This window comes from Paramisgurnus dabryanus, chromosome 3 (assembly GCF_030506205.2).
Source record: "Paramisgurnus dabryanus chromosome 3, PD_genome_1.1, whole genome shotgun sequence".
In the NCBI taxonomy this organism is placed as follows: domain Eukaryota; kingdom Metazoa; phylum Chordata; class Actinopteri; order Cypriniformes; family Cobitidae; genus Paramisgurnus; species Paramisgurnus dabryanus.
In genome coordinates, this window is record NC_133339.1 from 52,300,545 (window position 1) to 52,313,881 (window position 13,337).

The window sequence follows — 13,337 nt, forward strand, 5'->3', positions numbered from 1 at the left end:
CCTGATATTCGGAAGTACAGTCTCTTGACAAGATAAGCAATATCTCAGACTATTGGGAGCTCACGGAGCACACGTCTTTCCTTGATCACTCAACCATTAAGAAGTTATATATTAAGATTAAGTAAGGATTTTATTGGATTCCAAATTTTTACAAATGTCTTGGGTCTATTTGCTAACTTGTATCTCAACTCCTCAAGGGGTAACACACTACTTATGTCTCTGAGCCAACTCTCAAATATGGGCACAGACTCAGATTTCCACTTCTGTAAAATTGCTTTTTTGGCCAATATCATGCATAATGAAATGGCCTGTGATAAATATTTATTTCCTATATTTGAAGTATCCCCAAAAATGCCCAATTTGGGCTCAGGTACCAAGTCAATTGTATATGCTTCTGAGAGGAATTCAAATATATGCTGCCAGAAAGGCCAAAGTTTATGACATGACCAGAAAGCATGAGACAACGTGCCTTCTGCAATTTTACATTTGTTACAAATAGGGGATACATTTGGGTAAATCTTATGTAGTTTGGTCCTTGAATAGTGAAGTCTGTGGATAATTTTAAATTGAATCACTGCGTGTCTAGCATTAATAGAACATTCATGAATTTTATTAAGACAACCTTCCCATGAATCATCAGACAATTCTATAGCAAGTTCTTTCTCCCATTCATGCTTTATATGAACAGTGTTTGTGTTCACCGTATCTAGTAATAGAGAATAAAAAAAAACAGCACCTTGTTCCACTGGGCTCTGCTTACTTAACCTTTCGAGAGTTTGATGTATTGATATGTTTTCAAAGCCTGCAAAATGTTTCCTTGTAAAATCCCTGATTTGTAAATACCTGAAAAAATCTGTAGATAAAACCGCTTGACTTATTTGTTGCTGGGATTCTTCGATGAATTCAACTTGCCATGGATCTGAATCATTTGCGGCGGCAGACATGGTCATCAGTAGCAAAATAAAAGCGTATTATCATGTTGCAAGAAACTGCGCTTTTGCAGCAAAGCAGTGGAAGCAGCCAAGCAGAAAGACTGAAAATCCATTTAAATAAGGCGCCCTGTTTGAAAGGAACCAATTGATGCATAGGAATCGGATCAGCTGATAGGGCTGGGTTAGGTTTGACAATCAGCTGATAGCAGCGCTTGACTACGTGGCCTGCCTGAACTGACGCTGAACGCTATATTTAATAAACTTGTTAATTTTTATTTCTTTGTCTGTCTGGTCATTGGGGTGTTTTGGGACCTCCTCGGGGTGGAAGTAGAAGGAGGAGCGTGACCCGCGACATGGGCGATCCGCTCCCACCTGTGACAACATTCTACCAAAAACAAAGATAGTAACTTGATGATGCAGCTTGATGATGCAGTAATCAAAGGTTGTATGATAACAAAAGAACATTCTACCCACTATTTCATCTTGGCAGTTTTTCTGAGTAGCTTAGCTACTAAGATAAATATGATTCTAAGCGATTCATAAATGGTAACATAATATATTCGAAAATGTAATAAGAAATACATTTTCCCCAACAGATCCTACACGCATTCATTTCCTGTTGAAAAATGGATTTCTGTTCCGCAGCATGCCACAAGGACAAGGAGGGCCCAAACTTCAAATATTCATACCCATCAGTTTAAGACAAGATTTTCTCAACTATGCACATAACAACCCTCTAAGCGGACATCTTGGCAGAATTAAAACTCTGTTAAGACTTGTGGACATTTGCTACTGGCCCACTATGCGCTCAGATGTACAGAAACTTTGTAAGGAGTGTCAAGTATGTCAACAACACAAACCATCTATTTAAAAACTAACCAGTCATATGCAGTCTACCCTAGTAGTGGAACCCGGCTATATGTTGGAAGTTGACCTCATGGGACCATTTCCCAGAAGTCCCAAGCAGAATGTACATCTTTTGGTAATTGTGGACTACTGCTCAAAATGGGTGGAGTTGTTCCCCTTGATCGCACGCATCATGGTGGAGGAAGTCTTCACTAGATGGGGTACCCCAATGTATATGGTGTCCGACAGAGGAAATCAGTTTACGTCACAATTTAATCTGTCAAGTCTGTAAGTAATGGAGTGTCATTCAAAAGCTAGACACGACTGCACACCCTCAAACAAACATCACAGAATGGCTCAACCGTACCCTGAAAACCATGATTGCCTCATATGTTCAAGACTATCACCGTCATTGGAATAAATGGCTGGCAGAGTTCTGTTTTGCCATCAACTCTGCATGGCAAGAGAGTACAGGATTCACTCTAGCAGAAGTTATGCTGGGTCGAAAGTTGAAAGATCCCTTAGAAAGAACAATTCCCGGACTTCCGGTTTGACGAACTAAGGGATGGCAGCTTAGAGAACGTGCTCCCGACGATTTCGGAAATAATCACCCACTACAACTCGAATATTTAGAAACAAACTTAGTTTACAGTGTGTTTTAAGACAGTGGGTCTCGAGAATGCCCAAAGGGAAAAATAAAAAGTCAAAGCAGACAGAGTTACTAGAAGTCGAAAGTGCTAGCCAAACCTCATCACCTAGCAGCGTAATGGAGGACGAAGATGAAACGCAAACGCAACTCGGAGTGGGTCAAAGTGAGGCCGGGGACTTTGGACTCATACTTAAAGAACTGAGAGAGTTCAGGAAAGACAACAGCCAGCAGCTTAATGCGATTCGGGAAGAAATTAATAAATCTAATACTAGGATCGAAGAGGCGGAGAGGAGGATTGACGCGACTGAAACACGGTTACAGGTGGCGGAAGATACCGTGCAGGAGCTGCTACATCTTCAGATACATTTAGATGCTAAGCTAGCTGATTTAGAGGGCCGCACCAGACGAGAAAATATCAGAATTCACGGTGTTAAAGAGGGAGCGGAGGAAAATTCCCCATCGATGGTGATGTTTGTGGAGCGATTGCTGCGGGAGGGATTGGAGCTTTCGGATACATTTGAACTCCGAGCGGAAAGAGCTCATCGCGCCTTGATGCCGAGACCGCCTGGGGAAGCCCCGCCAAGGTCGATCGTTGTCAAGATGTCAAGCTACAGGATGAAAGAAGAGCTGCTGAGAATGGCCTGGCAAAAGCAAGGATTTCAACATCTTGGGAAAAGAGTCAATCTCGATCACGATTACGCGCCGGAGGTCCTAAAAAAGCGAAGGGAGTATGCCGAAGCAAAAGCGGTATTGAAGGAGAAGAAAATCCGATTTCAAACGGCGTTTCCAGCCAGGCTCAGAGTTTTCTACCATGAGGGAGTTATGTTGTACGGTTCGGCCGAGGAGGCCACGGAGGATATGGCGAAGAGGGGGCTTCCGGTGTCGGTAATCAAACAACCGGACTCGCTTTTGGAACGGATCCAGCGGTTCACATGGCATGGAGACTGTCAGGAGACCAGGGAACCGGCAAAGAGCTGGAAGAGCTTTGGTTTATAAGGAAAAACTACAGGCTTTTAGACATCAGGATTCTGGTTGACTCTCAGTAAATTGAAAATTGCGACACACGAGTTTGCTGAAAATATATATCGGGTGAATCCACTAAGTCGCTTCCTCTTTTGTCGCTCGGGACTCCCTGTACAGAGAGGATTTAAGTACTTTAATACGTCCTGCTTATTAAGGAAGCAATAAACGGGCTGCATAATTAAGAGTGTATTGTAAAGGTCGGTGAGATTTTCTTTTATATGTTGCCAAGACATCAAGTATGATGGCCCTCTCCCACCGAATAGGGGGGAGGCTTTACCTCAGAGCCCTTTGTTCCATAAGGGCTTCATCAGGGTCGATATTAAGAACCCACAGTTGGAAGTCTTTCTATTTCTATCTTTATTGTTCTTATTGTGTTCAGTGGGTTGCAGCAGTTCTTGCTGCTGTTCTATGTAGTTTATGGGGTATATTCTGTGATTCTTTCTGTTACTCATGGTCATTTAAAGGGAGACTGATTTTTTTTTATTTTTATTATTATTATTCTTTATTACCTCTATTGTACTATTTCGTGTTTCATTACTCATGTTTCCCCTTAGTATACTCTAAATGCAACCAGTTAAAATAGCAACTTATAATGTGAATGGCCTTGTCAACCCCATCAAGAGAAGTAAAATATTAACTAAATTAAAAAGAGAAAGAGTTGAGGTGGCGTTTTTACAGGAAACGCACCTTTCGGATACAGAACACGATAAATTAAAACGATTGGGCTTTAAACATCAATACTCATCATCATATAAGGCGGGACACAGGAGGGGTGTGGTAATATTGATATCTAACAAGACTAGTTTTGAACTCATTTCTGAAAAAAAGGACACAGAGGGAAGATTTATTCTAGTGAGGGGTAAATTAGGTGACTCATTAGTCACCCTATTTAACATCTACGCTCCACCTAATTCTGACTGGAAGTTTTTCAAACAGATATTCGATGTACTAACAGCAGAGTCCCAAGGGGTCCTAATCTGCGGGGGAGATCTCAACGTTAGACTAAATCCTAAATTGGACACCTCAAATACACACACAGTCCAGCCCAATTTGATAAGTAAAAAGATTAATCTGGCTATGAAAGAAATTGGAATAATTGATATTTGGAGAGAATTAAACCCCTCAAAGAGAGACTACACTTTTTTCTCAAATCCACATAGGGCGTACTCAAGGATTGATTATTTTTTCACTTTTGCTCAAGATCTAAACAGGGTAGTTGACTGCAGCGTGGGGAGCATGGATCTTTCAGATCATAGCCCCATTTATTTAAAACTAAATCTTGAACAGTACCGGAAAGATACTCTATGGAGGTTAAATACATCAGTGCTGATTCAGATGAAGGAACAAATTAAGAAGGATATTGCTGAATACTTAGAACAAAATGACAATGGGGAAGTTCCCCCCCCAATATTATGGGATGCATGCAAAGCTGTGCTTCGAGGCAAGATAATTGGTTACAGTGCTCACCTAAAGAGATTAAGATATAAAAAGTTAAATCAGCTGGAAGCAGACTTGAAACAATTGGAACAACACCACAAAGACACAAATGATAAAAAAAATGGAGAGTTAATTAAGAAGAAAAAGAATGAAATAAACGAGATTTATACAAAAGATATACAAAAGAAGTTAATTTTTACAAAACAGAAATATTATGAAGGGGGTGGGAAAGCCAGCAAATTATTAGCTTATAGGCTGAAAAAACAACAAGCAGAGAACTCAATTCATAAAATAAAAAATCCTATTAGTAATTCTATGCATTATAAATTAAAAGAAATACAAGAATGTTTTGAAATTTATTATAAAAAACTTTACTCCCAACCTCAAATTGATGTAGAGAAAATGGAAGATTTTTTTCAGAAAATTCATCTACCTAAATTGAACAGTGAACAAAGTGGAAATCTCGTAGCAGAAATAACAGAGGAGGAAATTCGCTCAGCCATATCACATCTTAAACCAAATAAGACTCCGGGTCCGAACGGGTTTCCTTCTGAATGGTACAAAACTATGGGGAGCTCTCTGATCCCTATGCTGCAGTCCACCTTTAACTGGGTTCTTAATGAGAACAGTATACCTCCCTCTTGGAGGGAGGCGGTAATATCCTTAATTCCGAAGGAGGGGAAGGACAAGTCAGAATGTGGCAATCTTAGGCCAGTAAGTGTGTTAAATCAGGATTATAAAATATTTACCCATATACTAACCAAGCGGCTAGAGGAACTGCTACCATTAATTATTAGCCTTGACCAGACGGGTTTTATTCGCGGAAGACAAACGCAAGATAGTATTAGAAGGACCCTACACGTAGTTAACCATATCACAAAACATAATTTAGATGCAGTACTAGTGGGGCTAGACGCAGAAAAAGCTTTTGACTGTGTAAATTGGTCTTTTTTGTATAAAGTATTAGACAAATCTGGTTTCCATAGCATTTTTATTAAAACAATACAAGCTCTCTACGATAGCCCAAGGGCAAGAATTAAAATAAATGGAGCCGTTTCCAGCCCCTTTTTACTAGAAAGAGGAACAAGACAAGGCTGTCCGATTAGCCCCCTTCTATTTGCAATCTTTATTGAGCCCCTGAGCCAATGGATCATTCAGGACAAAAATATTAAAGGAATTACCATGTATGGGAGAGAACAAATTATTTCGTTGTTCGCTGATGATGTACTTGTGTATTTGACGGACCCCGAGCAATCTTTGCCACGGCTATTAGAAATACTGGAACAATATGGATCCTTCTCCGGTTATAAGCTAAATGTTCCAAAAACACAAATTCTTTGTTTCAATTATAACCCTTCGGTAAATATGAAAAATATGTATAATTTGAAATGGGACTCGACTTCAATTAGATATTTGGGGATAAACATTCCAATAGACTTGACGAATTTATTCTTACATAACTATCTCCCCTTGAACAAAAAGATTAAGGAAGATATAAGGAGATGGGATCTTTTACCTTTTCTTAACTTTGGTTCACGTGTGGAATCTGTTAAAATGGTTATCCTACCGAAGTTGCTGTATCTCTTTCAATCTCTCCCACTAGATATACCAGACCAACAATTTCAGGAATGGGACAAACATATTTCAAGGTTCATTTGGCAGGGACGAAGGCCAAGAATTAGATACCAGAGTCTACAATTGACAAAAATCAAGGGCGGGATCGCTCTCCCAAATCTAAAAGACTACTTTATAGCTGCTCAAGTGAGGCCATTAGTATGCTGGTGCAATCCAGATTACCATGCTAGATGGAAGGAGATTGAGAGAGATATGTCAGTTGAATTTCCAATTCAGGCTGTAATTGGGGATAAGGACTTGTTGCACAACTTAAAAGAATTAGGAAACCCATGGATATGTTTGTCACTTAAAATATGGAGCAAGGTAATATCTCAAAGTAACCTGAAAGAGGGGGTAAAGGTCCTGAGATGGTGTGCATTTGATACCGATTTTTTGCCTAATAGATGGGACGCAAGATTTAAGAGATGGACTTTGCAAGGCTTAACAGCATACTGTACATTCTTACATAAGGGGACTATGAATAATTTTCAAAATCTAAAGGAGCAGTTTGGTTTAGATAAGGATGACTTTTATAGATTCCTCCAGGTCCGGCACTACATAGAGCAAATGCTGAAGAGATGTACAATAATAGACCGGGATAACATATTATTAAAAGTGTTTATAGAGGCTTATCAGGCTGGTTCTAACCGGAAGCTCATCTCAAGAATATACAAAGGGCTACAACAAACAAAAGGTAGTTTGCTATATATAAAGCAAAAGTGGGAACAGGAAGGAAATCTTGTTCTGAAGGAAGAAGATTGGGCAAACTTATGTGAGATACAGTGGGAAACTTCCAGTTCCCCTTCGAGGGAACTCGAGCTGCGTCGCCGAAGCTACGCTATGGGAACGCCCTCTGCGTGATTGCGTCTGAAGCACGTATGTCAAATCAGTCCAATGGTCAAGTGACACGTCATAGGCGGGTGACGTGGGAACCAGGAAGCTATAAAAAGAGCACCCAGCAAGCCAACTTCAGCTCTTTGTGCCTCAGCAAGCGAGTGTGTGTCATTATCATGTCTAAGTCCAAACAAAGTTTTAAGGAGTGTGCTTCCCCGTGTCCTCGTTTCATTACGAGCGAGGACTCGCATCATCTCTGTGTTATGTGCCTCGGGGCACAACACGCACGATCATCTCTTGAGAGGGGTGGTTGTGCACATTGTGATAGGATGCCGCTCCGTACGTTGCGCTCGCGGCTCGCACTCTTCGAGGAGGGTGGGGAGCCGCGTGTTCCCCACGGTTCTGGCCCCGCTGCTGCCGAGGCAGAGCGGAAGCTGCGATCGTGGGGATCACAACTAGATCTCGCGGACGAGCTTGAGACGGGTCTCCCCCTTTCTCAGCCTTCACCCGCGGGATCTAATGCCCCGTCTCTGGATTCGGAAGCACGCGCTGCGGTTTCTTCCGCCCAGGGTGGGAGCCCAGATTTGCATTTATCGTCGTCCGAGGAAGTCGATATTATGTCTGTCGACGTGGTGGACGCTGAGGAGCCTTCTCATTCGTCCCCCGCGTTCGATGATTTGATGGAGGTTGTTACTAATGCCGTGGCTCGCTTAAAATTAGACTGGCCGGCGGAGACTCAGAGCGCGCGTCCTCAGAGTATGTTAGATGAGCGCTTTTTAAAACAGAAACCTCAACCTTCGCGGCGCAACATGCCTTTCTTTCCTGATCTCCACGGCGAGCTGTCGAGATCATGGAAAGCTCCGTATTCAGCCCGTGTTCATACCCCTCACGCCACCATGTATTCCAACATTGTGGGGATGGGTGAGCACGGATATTTAACGATGCCCCGGGTGGAGCAGACGCTTGCGAGCTATCTCTCCCCCGCTGCGGCGTCATCATTAAAATCGCCTTCGCTTCCCACGAAACCGGTTAGGTTAACCTCATCTTTAGTGGGTAAAGCTTATAAGTCTGCAGGGCAGGCTGGGGCTTCACTGCATACCTTAGCTGTCTTACAGGCGTACCAAGCAGAACTACTTAAAGATTTGGATACCGAGGCGGGGGGTACGTCTGATGTTTTTAAAGAGCTTAAAACCTCAGATAGGGCTTTTCTCTTAGACGCGCCCGTTGCGCCCTCCGGTCTCTTCGGCGATGCCGGTAATACTGTCGTCGAGAGATTTGCGGAGGCTCGTAAGCAGTCGGCGGCGTTCGAACGCTATCTCCCCCGCCGTGCTCTTGATTATAGGGCTGCTGGGCGGGAGCAGCCATCGACATCATATAGAGCATCGCAAAAGCATAGTGTTGCCACTCGTGGTCCCCCTCAAAAGAACTGGGGTTCGGGCGGTCGCGCTCAGACATCATCCAAGCCGAGGGCAGCCCCCAATCGGGGAGAGCCGGCAGTCACCTCACAACACGGTGCCCGTCTCTCCTCGATGCCCTCGGGATGCCAGTGTGTTAACCCCGCCGCAGTGTGTGTTTCGGGGCACAGCGGCTTCATATTCTTGTGTGACTCGTGCGCGGGGCACGCAACACCTCTCTCCGAGGAGGGAGGCATTAATATCACCCAGGTTGAACCCTGCCAGTTTGGTTCAGGGCACCGGGAAAAGTTTAAGCAGTACACAAAAAGCCAGTCTCGAGAGGCTGGTCCCCCTTATAGAAAATTTGGCAGCGTGGAAACTCCTGCCAAACGTGTCTCAGTGGGTTCTGCAAATAATAGAAAAGGGCTACAAAATTCAGTTTTGCAACCAGCCACCCCAATTCAACGGCGTGTTATCTACCATAGTGGGTGCTGGGCAGGCTCTAATAATGGAACAAGAAGTAGAAACTCTCTTGTGCAAGGAAGCCATAGAATGTGTTCCTCCTCACAACAGGGAGTCAGGGTTTTACAGCCGCTATTTCATAGTTCCAAAGAAAGACGGGGGGTTACGTCCGATTTTAGATCTACGTCATCTGAACCGGTCTGTTGCAAAACTAAAGTTCAAGATGTTAACTATAAAGCAGATCGTCACACAAATCAGATCCGAGGACTGGTTTGTGACGATAGATCTAAAAGACGCGTATTTTCACATATCTATCCTCCCGCAACACAGGAGATTCCTGAGGTTCGCCTTCGGGGGCGTGGCTTACCAATATCGGGTTCTCCCTTTCGGTCTATCTCTGTCACCCCGTACATTTACAAAGTGCATGGATGCAGCGCTGGCTCCATTACGACTCCGGGGCATCCGTGTCTTAAACTACATAGACGATTGGCTAATTTTAGCCCAATCAGAGAGTATGGCAGCGCAGCATCGAGATGCTGTGCTGACCCACATGAGAGAACTGGGGTTAAGGCTAAATGCAAAGAAAAGCATGCTCTCTCCAGTACAGAGGACAGCTTTTCTTGGCGTTATATGGGATTCAACGACAATGCAGGCACATCTGTCCCCTGCTCGTGTGGAATCCATTCTTTTGGCTGTAGGCAGAGTGAAGTTAGGCCAGTCACACACTGTAAAACAATTTCAGAGGTTGTTGGGCCTCATGGCAGCAGCATCCAATGTGATACCCCTTGGGCTGCTTCACATGAGACCGCTACAGTGGTGGCTCAAAACCAAAGGGTTTTCCCCGAGGGGCAACCCGTTCCGTCTGATCAAGGTCACGCGCAGATGTCTTCGTGCCTTAGATCTTTGGAAGAGACCATGGTTTCTCTCCCAAGGACTGATGTTGGGGGCTCAGTTCCGTCGAGTTACGCTGACAACGGATGCTTCCCTCACAGGCTGGGGAGCAACTATGGGGAGCCATCTGGCTCATGGATTATGGGGGGCCAGACAGCTCAGCTGGCACATAAATTGCCTAGAGATGATGGCAGTGTTCTACGCCCTGAGATGTTTCATCCCTCACCTGCGGGGCCATCACGTGTTAGTCCGGACAGACAACACGTCGGTAGTCGCGTACATCAACCACCAGGGGGGTTGGCGTTCACGCCCTTTGTACAAATTGGCGCGGCATATCCTTCTGTGGACACAGGGGAAGTTGCTGTCCCTCAGAGCAGTGTACATTCCCGGGTGTCTGAATCAGGGAGCAGACGTCCTGTCGAGACAGGGGCTGAGGCCCGGGGAGTGGAGGCTCCACCCTCAGGTGGTGGAGTCCATCTGGACGAGATTTTACCAGGCGGAAGTGGATCTGTTTGCGTCCAGAGAGACGACACACTGTCCGCTATGGTTTTCTCTCACACATCCAGCACCGCTGGGTCTGGATGCCATGGTTCAGCCATGGCCGAGGCTACGGCTGTACGCTTTTCCCCCGATCGCTCTGCTCCCGGGAGTTCTGGAAAGGGTTCGTCGCAACAACGTCCGCTTGTTGTTGGTTGCCCCACTCTGGCCGAACCGAATATGGTTCTCGGACCTGGTGTCCCTCCTCGACGGCTCACCTTGGGAAATACCCGTCAGGAGGGATCTCCTCTCTCTGGCGGGTGGCTCGATTCTTCACCCCCGTCCAGAGTTATGGAAACTGTGGGTCTGGCCACTGAGGGGGCCAGACTCATAGAATCTGGTCTCTCAGCTGAGGCTGCTGAGACCATTCTTCACTCCAGAGCTCCCTCCACGAGGAAGCTTTATGCCTTTAAATGGAGAGTCTTTACTTCCTGGTGCAGCAAACACCTGCATGACCCTGTGAACTGCCCAATTGGTACAGTCTTGGAGTTTCTGCAGGAAAAGTTCACCGCAGGGTTATCTCCTTCTACACTGAAGGTGTATGTGGCGGCCATCTCGGCTTACCATGTTCCTTTGGTCGGGCAATCCCTTGGGAGAGACCCGCTGGTGGTTCGCTTCCTTCGTGGCACTCGGAGGCTGAGGCCTGTAGTCCGACCCAGGGTCCCAGCTTGGGACCTGGCCGTTGTGCTGGAAGGTCTGTCCATGGCTCCGTTTGAGCCCATTGAGACCGTTCCAGTCAAGTTTGTGGCACTTAAGACAGTACTTCTGTTGGCAGTCACTTCTCTGAGGAGAGTGGGTGACCTTCAGGCCCTGTCGGTTTCCCCTACGTGCCTTGAATTCGCACCGGGGATGGTTAAGGCTTTCTTGTACCCAAGGCCCAGCTATGTGCCTAAGGTACCGACTAATGTGCCATGACCTGTCGTACTTCAGGCCCTCTGTCCTCCCCCATTTAGGGATAGGAATCAGGAAAAGCTTAACTTGGTGTGTCCAGTGCGAGCACTGGATGCCTATGTTCACAGATCTTCTTTGTGGAGGAGGTCTGAGCAACTGTTTGTGTGCTTTGGCTCGCCCAAGAAAGGCCTGCCGGCGACCAAGCAGACACTCAGTAAGTGGATAGTTGAGACTATCTCTCTGGCTTATGAGACCACTGGACGGCCTTCACCTATCGCCGTCAGGGCTCATTCTACCCGGGGTATGGCAGCCTCTAAGGCCTTGTGGCTAGGGGCTTCAATGCAGGATGTCTGTGATGCGGCAGGCTGGTCCTCTCCGCTCACATTCGTTCGGTTTTACGAGTTAGATGTTGGTGCTACGCCTGGAGCCCAGGTGCTCATGTCTTAAGCTGTGCGCGTTTTTACACACAGACAGGCATTTGGTAGTATGGTGTTTTGGTACATCGTTCCCATAGCGTAGCTTCGGCGACGCAGCTCGAGTTCCCTCGAAGGGGAACGTCTCGGGTTACGAATGTAACCATTGTTCCCCGAGAAGGGAACGAGACGCTGCGTCTCCCTGCCATACTCCCTGCATCCCTGTCTCGCCTTGCTTCGGCACAATTTAGCTGAAGTTGGCTTGCTGGGTGCTCTTTTTATAGCTTCCTGGTTCCCACGTCACCCGCCTATGACGTGTCACTTGACCATTGGACTGATTTGACATACGTGCTTCAGACGCAATCACGCAGAGGGCGTTCCCATAGCGTAGCTTCGGCGACGCAGCGTCTCGTTCCCTTCTCGGGGAACAATGGTTACATTCGTAACCCGAGACGTTCATCTTTATGGCGAGAGTTTTGTTGGAAGAACCTTATAAGATTTTTCATTACTCCAGCGCAAAAGAAACATTACACCAATTCTGCTGCATGTTGGAGACAATGTGGCTGCCACGAAGCGAACCACTTCCACATTTTCTGGTCCTGTACAGTATTGATTCCATTTTGGCAGGAAGTTCATAAAGTTTTGCAAAGTATTTTTCAGATGGATATTCTATTGAAATTTGAGACTTTATATTTGGGAGCCTTATCAACAGAAAATGTTCCCTCTCATGTCAAATACTTATTTCAGATCCTAAGTGCTGCTAGTAGAAAAGCTATTACTAGGAGGTGGTTAAAACCAGGAAAACCTAGCATGGAGGAATGGATTGATATTATATACGATATTTTCAAGATGGAAAGGATTACCTTCGCTCTAAGATTGCAACAGGAAACTTTTTTGAAAAGATGGGAAAGATGGATAACGTACATCACTCCATTACGTCCATCGTTTGTTTAAAGGTTTTTTCTTTTGTTTGTTTTTAATTATTCTCCCTATTCATCTTTTGGATGAGAGATTCATGAGTCATTGAGGTTTACCCCATCATGTTTGTTTTAGTTCTCAGTTGGAACTTACTATGTTAAAAAAATGCTTATATGAATGTATTGTAGAAGGAAGACCTTAAGGGTCCTTGCCTACTTCGATTCTAGGTACCGAGATTGTGATTATTTTCTTGTTGTCATTTTTATTTCTTTATTTATTTATTTTCTGTGTGGGGGTTATTGTTTTATATTGGCAGATGGCTTTATGAGAAGTTTGACATGTATTTTCATTGACAAAATTATATGGACCTGAATAATCAAAATAAAAAAAAAAGAATTGGAAAAAAGAAAGAACAATTCCCACCTGACCCAGATAACCCCGCATACCCAGTTCTGGAGAAGTACCAAGAGCTTATCAAGATGGTAAAAAGGAATGT